The following is a 14,050-nucleotide window of genomic DNA, read 5'->3' on the forward strand; positions in this document are numbered from 1 at the left end:
TACCCCCTGATAAACATTACCATCGTTCCCCACTAATAAGCAAACGTTGTTTTTATAAAAACAACAATAAAGGGATAAGCCTGACCATTTTGCAACAACAAAATTTCCCAAATTACTTTTATCTCTACCATTCAAAATTGGAAAGATGCAATTGACCACCCACGAGAGCGCCGAATACCACAAAGAGGCCACGATAAAGGCTCAGACATTTATATCGACAATGAAGGATCCATCAAAAAGTATCGACTTTATTATGGATAAAAAGACCTCTGAAGTTCTGGTAGAACAAAAGTACAAAGTTCGAGTAGTGATTGAAACTATATTGTTATGTGGCAGAGAAGACATCGACTTAAGAGGAAGTAGAGATTCCGGAACCCTTTTATTAGACAAAGAAAATGAATGCAAAGGAAATTTGAGGGCATTGTTGCGGTATAGATCATCTGGGGATGATATCCTAAAAAAAAGTTTGGAGAATACCCCTAGGAACGCAACGTACCAGGATTCAAAACGAGATAATAGAAATTATTTGCTCGTATATTCAGAAATCTATTGTTGATGAAATAAGACGGGCCGTATTCTTTTCAGTTCTGATGAGCCTACCGATATTTCCGGCAAAGAACAACTCTCACTTTGCATACGATTTTATGATAAGGAGTCGAATAAAGTTAAAGAAATGTTTCCTCTGTTATGTGGAAGTAGAGGGATTGACGGGGAATGATATATCTACAGTCATAATAAACAAAATTATAAGCTTGGGATTGGATCCTGAATTCTTAAGAGGCCAAGGATATGATGGTGCATCAAATATGGCAGGAAATTATAATGGAGTTCAAGCCATAATAAAAACGAAATATCCATCGGCAATTTATATTCACTGCTCCTCCCACATACTTAACTTAAGTTTAAATGCAGCCTCAAAGCTTCCAGATATTCGAAACATTTTTTCAATTATTTCTGAAATTTGTACCTTTTTTCGAAGATCTCCTTAAAGATCAGGTGTATTATCCAAAATGTTTACAGAAGGAAATAAGTCTTCTAAACGGCTACCAAACTTTTGCGAAACACGATGGGTGGAACGCCATGACTCTGTTCAGATTTTTAATGAGTCTCTAGAAGAAATTATACAATCGTTGGAAGATATAGGGGAAAAAGGTATGATGAAATTTTAATATACATTTAATAACAATAGTAGAATTTAGACCATACCCTTTTATTTCATATATCAGTATTTTTACACGTATCCTTCTCTTCTTTATATGCAATGTTCATATGTATACGTTCTTATGATTTTAGGCTGCTCTGATGCACTTAGTTTTCATCACAGAATTGTAAAATTTAATTTTTTATTGGGTGTGGCTGTAACATCTCGTCTACTCGAGCTCACCCTGCACTTATCCCAATACCTTCAGACTGTTAACCTGGACATAGTTCAAGCATATGATCATATTCATTTAGTTGTGGGAAAGTTAAAAACTATACGATAAATGCTGACGAGGAGTTCCACAAAATATACCTTAAAACAAGAATTATAGCTGAAAAATTTGGAGATGAAGTATCTGTTCCAAGAAGGGTGGGTACCCAAAAGTACAGATCAAATGTAGAATGTTCGGACTCAGAATCTTATTACAGGATAACATTATTTGGACGAACTCATTGCAAATATGACAAGCAGATTCCTTGAAAATGAAAGTGTCGTTAAAACATTGTCAAATATTGTACCCTCTAGAGTTGTAAGCTGTTCGTGTAACGATTTTCAAGATATGATTAATTTTTATGAAAAAGACTTGAGAAACTGTAAGCGAGAAGTTCTATCAGAGTTGGACTAATGGATCACGATGTGGAAGGGGAAAACGTCCCGACCATCCAATCCTCTTGAAGCAATTGTAGACTACGAACCATACCGGTAAGCACAGCATCTGCAGAAAGGAGTTTTTCAACATTACGTAAAATAAAAACCAAATGCATAGTCAACGATGTTCGTCATTAGCCCTAATGTCGGTACATAAATGTGATGTAAACATAGACGATATTCTAAATATCTTTTTTTCTAAAAACAGGAAGCTAAATATGTTAAACTAAAACATTTTATAAGTAACACTGTATTTAATAAATAATTCAAATATTTTGTGTGATCTCAATGTGTATACTAAGCTTATATACTGAATATAACTTCTTTTCATTTATTTTTATAAAAATTGAATTAACAGAATTAATAAAATATTAAAATTATAATAAAACTAATTCAAATTTACCTACATATATTTAATGGGAAATTGAAGCTAAAATTATATTTAGAGTTGCTGAGCATCCCTAGATTTCAGGAGTAGGTCAAGTTTCTTCCATATCGCACTTCTCAATGGATTCGGTAGAAAAACTATTCTGATTTTAGAGAGCTTAAAATAATTAATACATTGAAAAGTTGGGGAATTATTTTATTTAAAGAATAAATTATGGAGTCAAATTCATAGTATGTACAGTAGATAAGGGTTCTCCGCTATTTTCGAATTTGACCTAAATCTTTCTGAAAAAGTCAAGAAACATCCCATTATTAAAACATAATTATCGTATGAACGTTATTGCACATCTTCTGAGAAGTGTGATATACTTGGACAAACATTTTCCGAAAATCAGTGCATCCGCTGATACTTGTAAGAAACATCATAAAAAACAAATTTGATTATCAGATGTCGACTGGAATGATTCTACTAGATATAAAAGCTGCTTTCGATTCAGTTTTGCATGAAGGATTAATTTATAAAATGATCAAACTAAAGTTTCCCCACTATATCATTAAAGTAGTTTAAAGTTTCTTAGATTGTAAATCATTCAAAGTTCATATAGGATCAACGCATTCCAGAATTTTTAGAATATCAGCAGGGTGCCGAAGCTCATATTTGCCCCTGTGCTCTATAATTTATACACCATTAATATCCCACTCCTAACAAGTTGTGCAATGTCTATTCTTTCTGACGTCACAGCAATACTTGTTCAGGCAAATTTTCAGATGGAATACTAATAAATTTACAAACAGTTTAGAGTTGATATTTAAATATTTTTGCAAATGGAAAGCATCGTTAAATTGTCAGAAAAGTCAATCCACATTTTTCTATAATAAAAAAAAAAATTGTTATTTACCTCAAACTGATTTAACTATTAACAATCTATATATATAAAAATTAATTGTTGTTCGCTGGTAATTGAATCACTTGAGACCGGCTGGAACTGTTTGGATATATTTTTTTTTAATGTTCGTCCAAATCATGAAGATATCTGTTCCACAATTAGAATACGACGTAATCTTGACTCTCCCCCCAACCCCAGGTGTTTCTTTAAATTTATATGTAAAAAATTTGAAAATTATAGTAACACATCAGTTGAGAACGGCTGGGCCGATTTGACTCAAATTTTCTGTTGGTTATTTGTAATTGCAGTGGAAACGTCATGAAAGAAAATTTTGAGAAAAATCGCGGAACTGAAAAAATTGACTGTTTTTTATGATATGAAATTTTGTGTAGAATTGTTTCAGAATTCCTTCTGGAATTAATTTCTCATTGAAAAAAAACCGAAAAAATCGAGAAAGTTTGCATATTTTCTATACTTGCTGTTCGTCCAATGAGAACTCAAAATGCAAAATTCATTGGGACTTCAATCAGTGAAACGCCGAATATGAAAGGCACTGTAATATGCGGACAATACAAAATAGTGGAGTGAATTGAATAGATTTATATACTCGGAAAATTCTTCCGAACCCTTAAAAGTAGCCATAAATCATAGATAGCGTTATACGGGCACTATGCGCTATCGTCAGTAATTACACTGCGCCGTAGACAATCTTAGGGTTAGGAAAATTTTCGGTTGGTAAATAAAAATCCCTAAAGTGGGTTACCCGGATCTAACTTTTTTAGAGTCCAATTTATATAACTTAACCATACCCAAAAGGTCGCAAATATTTTGCCCTATACTCCGCAGAAGTTACGATAATGTTTTAAATTTGATACAGTCCTAGGGGTTACATGAGGAATCATTTGTAAAAAATATGTATCAGGTTGATCTACATTGTGATATAGCCTCTTTCAAATTCCTCAAATGTTGGGAATTTGAGATTTTAGAAAGAAAAATTCTTTCAAATAATTATAAGTATAGGACCATGCTTCATTATAAGGCTTATGTGAAGGTATCCGGTGATTTTAGCTATTACAAGGGTCTTGGTCATATTTTTCAATTGCTTTTGCCCTTATTTGGTATCTAACTTCTGGTAAAAGACCTCTTCGCGGAAATTTTTCAATGTCAAAGTTTCGGAGTAGGGCTCATATAAAATTACCTCCTGATTTTACCTTTTTCGCTTTATGCTACTTTGGGGGTAGGGAACCATCTTACATGGGCCTATTTTAAACAGTGAATGTATACTTTTTAATATATATGCTATATTATTTAGGGTTTTAAAACCCTCTTACTGAAAATAGGATCAGGTTTTTTAAAAGACGTATTTATATCTATTTAATCGAGTCATCATTTTTACAATACGAGTCATCATTTATATTTATACTGGTGCCACTTATGTGAGCCAGAGGTGTGAATTATTATGCTTTAAAAACTATGCATTAAAGACTAAAACTTCGGGCCGGCAACGCGGACTGGGCCAGCTAGTGCTGTATAAAGGTGGAAAAAAGTGTAAAGTATTTATAAACCAAAACTCAAATTTAAATGTTAATGTAATATTTAAGTCAAAATTTAAAGAAAAAAAAAATAAATAAATAAATAAATAAATAATAAATTAAATAATTTCATACCTGTAAAGCATAACTTAAGGCACAATAAAATGGAGTGTGTTTACAAATGTAACATAACAAACCTAAACGAGAGAGTATTAACCTGCTGGCTATGTGACAAACATGGTCATTTAAAATGTGCAGGATTTACCGGTAGACATTTTGATTTAATAACTGATCGTAAAAATGGGCTTCGTTGGGCATGTATCAATTGTAGGTCTCTAGAAGTTGACTTTTATCGTCTTTTCAAAGAGTCTAAAATTGAAATAGCTGCCATGAAGAAGGACTTCAACGCAGTTCACACAAGGCTTGAAAATTTTGAAAAACTTTTTATGAACTTTGAGTATGTTGATGGTTCTCCAAAACGTAAAAAGTCCTCGGCAATTGCTTCTGGTGAAAATTTAATAACTTTAAATTCACCATCTGTGGCTCCGCCACGCAAAAACCTGGGAACTTTACACACAGAGAATCAACTCGCGCCTCCGGCGCTATACTCATCTGTATGCTCTAATGTAAATCCTGCAACAGCTTCGAGTCCTAGTGTAAAGACTCCGGTTGAAGTCCGATCTTCAGAAGTTACATTAACCAAACTATTTACATAACATGTTCGTATATTCCTCCAAATTCTGATTCAAATATTTATTTAAAACATTCTGAATTAATTAAAAACGTTTCACATATTCACTCGCCAAATTCTGAATTAATTTGTCTTGGAGATTTTAACTTACCAAATACATCGTGGATCCTTGATGATGACACGGCACATTATGTACCTGTTTCGTCAACAGTACGGTCTAACGATATGGAAAATTTTTGGCAAAATATTTTTGACCAAGGTCTATATCAACTCAATAATATTTATAATTTTAAAGGTAAAATATTAGACTTAGTGTTTTCTTCATCCGTTAATACTTCATTAAGTAAATGTTCACCTTTTGTAGAACCGGAAGATAAATATCACCCAACACTTGTCATAGACCTTGAACTTAATATTCAAACAAATTATGCAAAACCACAAACTAAGCCTCACAAATTAAATTTTTCTAAGACTAATATTAATCTCCTTCGTTCTATATTGTCAATTCAAGTTGGTCTCATGAAGGTGACATTGAATTGCAAATTTCAAATTTTTATAGCGTACTTAAAATTGCGTTAACTATATCAGTTCCATTATTGAAGTTCTATCCTGACTTAGGACCAGTTTGGTTTACCCCACATCTTAGGCGCTTGCGCAACATAAAAAGTAGGTTATTTAAAAAATTTAAAGAATGTAATACCACTTTAAATTATTCAAAATATTCAAAAGCTCGAAGTAAATATAACATTGAAAACTTAAAGTCTTATTCGATTTATTTAAGAAAAATGAAAAATAACTTTCAGAAGAATCCTAAAAGCTTTTATAAATTTGTAAATTCAAAACGTAAAGTCCGCGAATTTCCTAGTAGCATGAAACTTGGTTGCAGGGAATCAGGGGACCACCTTGAAATAGCAAATTTGTTTGCTGACTTTTTTCAAAATACTTACTCTAAGCCTTCATCCAATCATAATGACAATTATGCTTATAATATTAGTAGATTAAATTATTTCCCCCAAATTATTCTGTCTGAGGAGGAGGTTTTAAATGGTCTTCTATCGTTAAAAAGTAGTAATTCTCCTGGTCCTGATGGAGTACCTGCTTACATTTTAAAGTCATGCGCATATGAGCTTTATTTACCTCTAACCACTATATTTAATTATTCTTTGACATCTGGTTATTTTCCTCAAGTATGGCGATCTAGTTTTGTTATTCCTTTGCATAAAGCTGATAATAGAAGCGTCGTCGAAAATTATAGGGGTATTGCAAAATTAAGTGCAATACCGAAATTGTTTGAGTTTTTAGTCTCGCGTAGACTAACGCACTTTGTTTCGTCTATAATATCGCCTTACCAACATGGATTTGTAAAGGGTAGGTCAACTGTAACTAATTTATTAGAACTTATATGTTATGTACACAGGGGGTTTTCAATAAAATGCCAAACTGATATTATATATACTGATTTCAGTAAGGCTTTTGACAAAGTGGATCACTTATTATTATTACATAAACTTGACAAAATGGGTTTCGCAACATTATTTTTATCATGGATATCATCTTATTTGCAAGGGCGTACACAGAGAGTTTCTTTCAATAATGTTCTTTCTAAACAGATAACTGTGTACTCTGGTGTCCCCCAGGGTAGCCATTTAGGTCCTCTACTTTTTGTATTGTATCTAAATGACCTTCCAACGGTTATACGTTACTCTAAGATCCTAATGTTTGCTGATGATGTCAAACTTTTTTGTAATATGGACTCTCACATTAGTTCCCTTAACTTGCAACATGATATCTACTGCCTTGTTAATTGGTGCAGTGCTAATGGTATGACGCTAAATCTCAAGAAATGTAAAAAACTGTCTTTGTTTAGAACACAACCTTTTAAAAATGATTACCTCATTGGTTCTTACAAATTGGACAATGTAGACTCATTCGTTGATCTTGGTGTAATTTTAGACAATAAATTGCGTTTTAATTTGCATATTGATTCATGTGTGAATAAAGCCAAGTCATTGCTGGGTTTTATAAAAAGATGGTCAAAAGAATTTGACGATCCTTATGTGACTAAGCGTTTATTTATTAGTTTGGTTCGGCCCACTTTAGAATACGGTTGCGTATTGTGGAGTCCTTTTTACAAAACATATTCTGCTAAATTGGAATCAGTACAAACCCAATTTCTTTTATTTGCTCTCAGAGGATTAGGATGGGACATAAATGATACACTTCCACCATATGAGAATCGCCTAAAACTAATTGATCTTCCGACACTGGAAAAGAGACGTTTAATGCTAAGAGCTTTATTTATTATAAAACTTTTGCGTGCGAAATCGATTCACAGTTTTTAACCGGTGAATTAAATTTTAATATTCCTGCTCGTAATACTCGAAATTACATACCACTTAAACTTTGCTTGGCTAAATCCAATTATGAATCGTATAATCCTATGAGGTCTTTATGTGATATCTACAACAAATTATATAATGAGATATCATTGACAGACCCTTTGCATGTCATTAAACACACTATTTTACATCTTTAGTATTAAAGCAAGTAGTTGCCAGATTCTCTACTCTTATCTGTTATATGTTGTTTTATTTCCTGTGTGTTGTCTTTATTTGTGAATTTAAACAACCGGCTGATGTATAACTGTAGCTGGTTTCCCTAACGTACTAACCCTCCATAGTTCGGACTATGGGGTGTACGCGCTCCCTACGTAATTGGGAGGTGGCCCCCTCGGTCGGCAGGGGCGGGTGAGTGTGGCGTTGGGACCGATCGAAAAAAAAAAAAAAATTATTTTCTATGCTGCCCCTGTTTGGGCCAAAAGTGCAAACTGTCATTTAAAAAAGCTACAAGTTTTACAAAACTTAATTCTTAAGCTTATTTACAATTTGCCTAGATTTCACTCTATGGCTAGACTGTATAGGTTAGCCAATATCAACCAGTTATTGTCAGAATTGAGAAACAAACACAAGATTTTCTTTCAAAATGCTCACATTTGGAGTATGTACATATTGTTGAGCTGGTCTCATTATAGCCTTTTATTTAGTTAAAGTAGTATTTAAGTTTTATAAACATTATATTATAAATCATATAGTTTTTTTTTAACTCTTTCCTATATAAAATTTTCAAATTAATATTATTACAAGTCAATCACTTATTTAAGTTGAAAATATAGACCTTAAACTCTTATAAGTCATACATACATCACACAATTAAACACATTGTAAAAACTATATTAATTAAAAACAAGTAAAAAACATTAAGTTCGGCCGGGCCAAACTTTTAATACCCTCCACCTTAGGGTAAAGGAAACATTAGAAGAAATGTGGCAAAAACCATTAAAATGCCGAATATCGGGAGGTATATGGGGGCTCTACCAAATCGTGGACCTACACATGCAAGGTTCCGCCAACGGAGCTAGAACCCATTATGACCTACAAATACCAATTTTCAGACAAATACGTGAAAAAAGGGGCAAAAATCGTCAAATTACCGAATATCGGGAGGTATCGTTATATGGGGGCTATACCAAAACGTGGACCTATAATTACAAAGACTCGCCACACGAACTGGGACCCATTATGATCTACAACTACCAAATTTTCAGTGAAATTCGTGAAAAAATCAGTCAAAAATCATCAAAATACCGAATATTGGGAGCTACCGTTATATGGGGACTATACCAAAACGTGGACCTATACATACAATGTTTCGCCACACGAACTAGGACCCATTATGACTCACAAATACCAATTTTTACACAAATCAGTGAAAAAATGTTGCAAAAACCATCAAAATACCTAATATCGGGAGGTACCGTTATATGGGGGCTATACCAAATCATGGACCCATACATGCAATGTTTCGCCACCGGAGCTGGAACTCATTATGACCAACAAATACCAATTTTTAGACAAATCCGTTAAAAACTGTGGAAAAAATAATCAAAATATCGAATATCGGGAGGTACCATTATATGAAGGCTATACCAAAACGTGGACCTATATATGCTATGTTTTGCCACACATACAGGGACCTGTTATGACCTACAAATACCAATTTTCAGACAAATCCGTTAAATAATGTGGCATAAATCATCAAAATACCGAATATCGGGAGGTACCGTTATATGGGGACTATACCAGAACGTGGACCGATATATCTCATTTTCAATACCAACCATCCTAGACACAATACCAATTGCTCTGCTAAATTTTGGCGCTCTACGTCAAATAATGTGGGCTGTATCGTGATTTCAACAGACAGACAGACAGACGGACATCGTTAAATCGACTTAGAATTTTATGCTGATTATGAATATATATACTTTATGGGGTCTACGACGAATATTGAAGGATGTTACAAACGGAATGACAAAGATAATATACCCTCCTTTCCAAGGTGGAGGGTGTAAAAATTATTCAAATTGAGTTGTAATCAAATTGTTATTACAACGTACAAAACTACTTGTTGCATTGATTTTGAATAAATAAACAATAAAAGGCGAAAATGTAATGAAAGGTCAAATGTTCTTTTCAAAATCATGTTCTGTATATCTCCAAAGATTTATTTCTTTACAAAAAGTGTAAATTTTGTCCACACATACGTGTAATAAGCATTATGATTTCAACTGAATTTGAACATTTTCTAAACAATATTCATTTCATTTCAAAGCATACACACAAGAAAGGTTGACATGTTCTACCAAGAAAAAAAATTAAAATCGATTTTGTAGCAGTGCCCTACCGCGATTTCATTGCACCATTGTTACATCCAAACCTCAAAAGATTTCAATATAATGTGGCAATTTCATATGTGTACCAAATTTCGTCACACATTCCAAATTCCATTAAAATTAGAGACACTACAAGAAATCCGCAAAATATATATATGGAAACCATTGCACAATACCAGAAGGTAAAACAAAGTTACATCCTAAATTCATTTTTATACCCTCCACCATACTATGGAGGGTATATTAATTTTGTCATTCCGTTTGTAACTCCTCGAAATACTCATGTCAGACCCAACAAATTATATATATTCTTGATCAGCGTAAAATTCTAAGACGATTTAGCCATGTCCGTCTGTCTGTCTGTGTGTCTGTCCGTCTGTCTGTCTGTTGTAATCACGCTATCTTTCGAACAAATTGAGATAGAAGGCTAAAATTTTGCACACATGTATATTTTGCCAATAGACAGGCTAAGTTGGTAAATGGGCCATGTAGGTCCAAGTTATCATATAGCCCCCATATAACTGTACCTCTCGATATTCAGTATTTTGATGATTTTAGCGACATTATTAACCGGGATTGTTTCAAATTTGGCATTTGAAGTTCGTAATGACTACTACAGCCTAAGACAGAAAACTATCTGTGCAGGTCCACGTCTTCGTGTAGCCCCCATATAACGGTACCCGCCGATATTCGGTATTTTGATGATTTTAGCAACATTCTTTACCGGAATCGTTTCAAATTTGGTATTTGATGTTCGTAATGGATACTAAATCCTAAGTCAAAAAATGAGCCATGTAGGTCCACGTCTTCGTATAGCCCCCATATAAGGGTACCCCCGATTTTCGGTATTTTGATGATTTAAGCGACATTATTTAGCGAAATCGTTCCAAATTTGGTATTTGAAGTTCGTAATGGATACTACGGCCTAAGACAGAAAATTTTCTGTGCAGGTCCACATCTTCATATAGCCTCATATTCCGTACCCCCCGATTTTCGGTATTTTGGTGATTTAAGCGACATTATTTAGCGAAATCGTTCCAAATTTGGTATTTGAAGTTCGTAATGGATACTTCAGCCCATGTCAGAAAATTGTCTGTGCAGGTCCACGTTTTCGAATAGCCCCCATATGACGGTACCCCCCCCCCCATATTCGGTATTTTAATGATTTTAACTACACTATAAACTGATTTTTCTTCAAGTTTCACATTTAAATTATTGTAATAACTTATGACAAAATATGCCTATACAGGCCCAGGTCGTCGTATAAGCACTCGGTATTCTTAAGATTTTAACAGAATTTTTAACGGATTTTATTTTTTGGAAATTGCCAAATTTGTACCAAATGGTGTAGCTTACAGCTTTTTTACTTGTTTTTCTTTGGGTGCCCCCATTTTATCAAAACATAAACACAGTTTGTTTTTGTATGCGTTGTTTTAAATAAAAAATGAAACAATAATTTGAAATTATTTCAAGTTTAAATGCCAAAGAAATTTATATTTTCCACGTTAGCAGGCAAGAAAATGTATAATTGTTTTGTTTTGGTTTTAATTGTGTGGAGAAATATGAATATTCCTTCAATTTTTTCTGAATTTCCCCCAATAAAGTAAATATATGAAAAAATTTGAATTGAAACCAATTGTTGCATGTTTAAAAGTCTGTTTGACACTATAAGATCCCGGTGCAAAGTTGCATTTTCTTAGTTTCTATGAAGTTGAACAACGTTTCTCATTGAAATGGTATATGGAAACTGTATTCAAACCTTAACAGATTTTAAGTTTAACAAGTTAAAAAGCACTAAGTTCGGCCGGGCCGAACTTTTAATACCCTCCACCATTTGAAACGAATTTGGAAAATTTTAAAAAATACAATCCTTAAAAAATTCTGTTAAAATTTTAAAAATACCGAATATAGCCGTTATATTGGGGTCTATACGACGTGGACATACCTAGGCATTGTTTGTCATAAGCCATTACCATATTTAAATTCGAAACCTCAAATAAACGGTGAATAATGTAGCTAAAATCATCAAATAGTAGGTGCCGTTAAATTGGAGCTGTGCAAAGACCTGGACCAGCATAGACAATTTTCTGTCACAGGCTGTAGCATCCATTACGAACTTCAAATACCACATTTCAAACAATTTCGGTGGGTATTGTAACTAAAATCGTCAAAATACCGAATATGGGGAGGTACTGATATATGGGGCCTATACGAAGACCTGGACCCGCACATACAATTTTCTGTCACAGACTGTAGTATTCATTACGAACTTCAAATACCAATTTTGAAACAATTCCGGTGAATAATGTCGCTAAAATCATCAAAATACCGAATATAGGGAGGTACCGTTATATGGGGGCTATACGAAGACGTGGACCTGCATAGACAATTTTCTGTCTTAGTGTGTAGTATCCATTTTGAGCTTCAAGTACCAAATTTGAAACAATTCCCGTAAATAATGTTTTTAAAATCACCAAAATACCGAATATCAGGAGGTAACGTTATATGGGGGCTATACGAAGACATGGACTTGCACAGACAATTTTCTATCTTAGACTGTAGTATTCAATACGAACTTCAAATACCAATTTTCAAACAATTCCCGTGAATAATGTCGTTAAAATCATCAAAATACCGAATATAGGGAGGTACCGTTATATGGGGGCTATACGAAGACATAGACTTACACAGACAATTTTCTATTTTAGACTGTAGTATTCATTACGAACTTCAAATACCAATTTTGAAACAATTCCGGTGAGTAATGTCGCTAAAATCATCAAAATACCGAATATAGGGAGGTACCGTTATATGGGAGCTATACGAAGACGTGGACCTGCACAGACAATTTTCTATATTAGGGTGTAGTATTCATTTTGAACTTCAAATACCAAATGTGAAACAATTCCCGTGAATAATGTCGCTAAAATCATCAAAATACCGAATATAGGGAGGTACCGTTATATGGGGGCTATATGAAAACGTGGACCTACATGGCCCATTTACGAACTTAACCTGCCTACTGGAAAAATAAACATGTGTGCAAAATTTTAGCCATCTATCTCAATTCATTCGAAAGATAGCGTGATTACAACAGACAGACAGACGGACAGACAGACAGACGGACAGACAGACAGACGGACATCGCTAAATCGCCTTAGAGTTTTACGCTGATCAAGAATATATATACTTTGTTGGGTCTGACATGAGTATTTCGAGGAGTTACAAACGGAATGACAAAGTTAATATACCCTCCATAGTAGGTGGAGGGTATAAAAATTAATGTTTGCGCTCAAATCAGTTACACATTCTAAATTTCATTAGAATCGGACATACCATATAATTTGGGAAACACATTTTTATACCCTCCACCATACTATGGAGGGTATATTAACTTTGTCATTCCGTTTGTAACTCCTCGAAATACTCATATCAGACCCAACAAAGTATATATATTCTTGATCAGCGTAAAATTCTAAGTCGATTTAGCGATGTCCGTCTGTCTGTCTGTCCGACTGTCTGTCTGTCTGTTGTAATCACGCTATCTTTCGAATGAATTGAGATAGGTGGCTAAAATTTTGCACACATGTTTATTTTTCCAGTAGGCAGGTTAAGTTCGTAAATGGGCCATGTAGGTCCACGTTTTCATATAGCCCCCATAAAACGGTACCTCCCTATATTCGGTATTTTGATGATTTTAGCGACATTATTCTCGGGAATTGTTCATTGTTTTGAAGTTCAAAATGGATACTACACCCTAAGACGGAAAATTATCCGTGCAGGTCCACGTCTTCGTATAGCCCCCATATAACGGTACCTCCCGATATTCGGTATTTTGATGATTTTAGCGACATTATTCACGGGAATTGTTTCAAATTTGGTATTTGAAGTTTAAAATGGATACTACACCCTAAGACAGAAAATTGTCTGTGCAGGTCCACGTCTTCATATAGCCCCCATATAACGGTACCT

General features: G+C 34.0%; 1 protein-coding gene across 9 annotated transcripts in view; it reads right to left on the reverse strand.

The window, feature by feature from the left end:
- The window catches only part of LOC109613610 (uncharacterized), an 873,804-nt gene that overhangs the window by 37,166 nt on the left and 822,588 nt on the right, over positions 1 to 14,050 (reverse strand). The gene's annotated exons all lie outside the window — the stretch shown is intronic.

This window comes from Musca domestica, unplaced genomic scaffold (assembly GCF_030504385.1).
Source record: "Musca domestica strain aabys unplaced genomic scaffold, Musca_domestica.polishedcontigs.V.1.1 4, whole genome shotgun sequence".
Lineage (NCBI taxonomy): Eukaryota > Metazoa > Arthropoda > Insecta > Diptera > Muscidae > Musca > Musca domestica.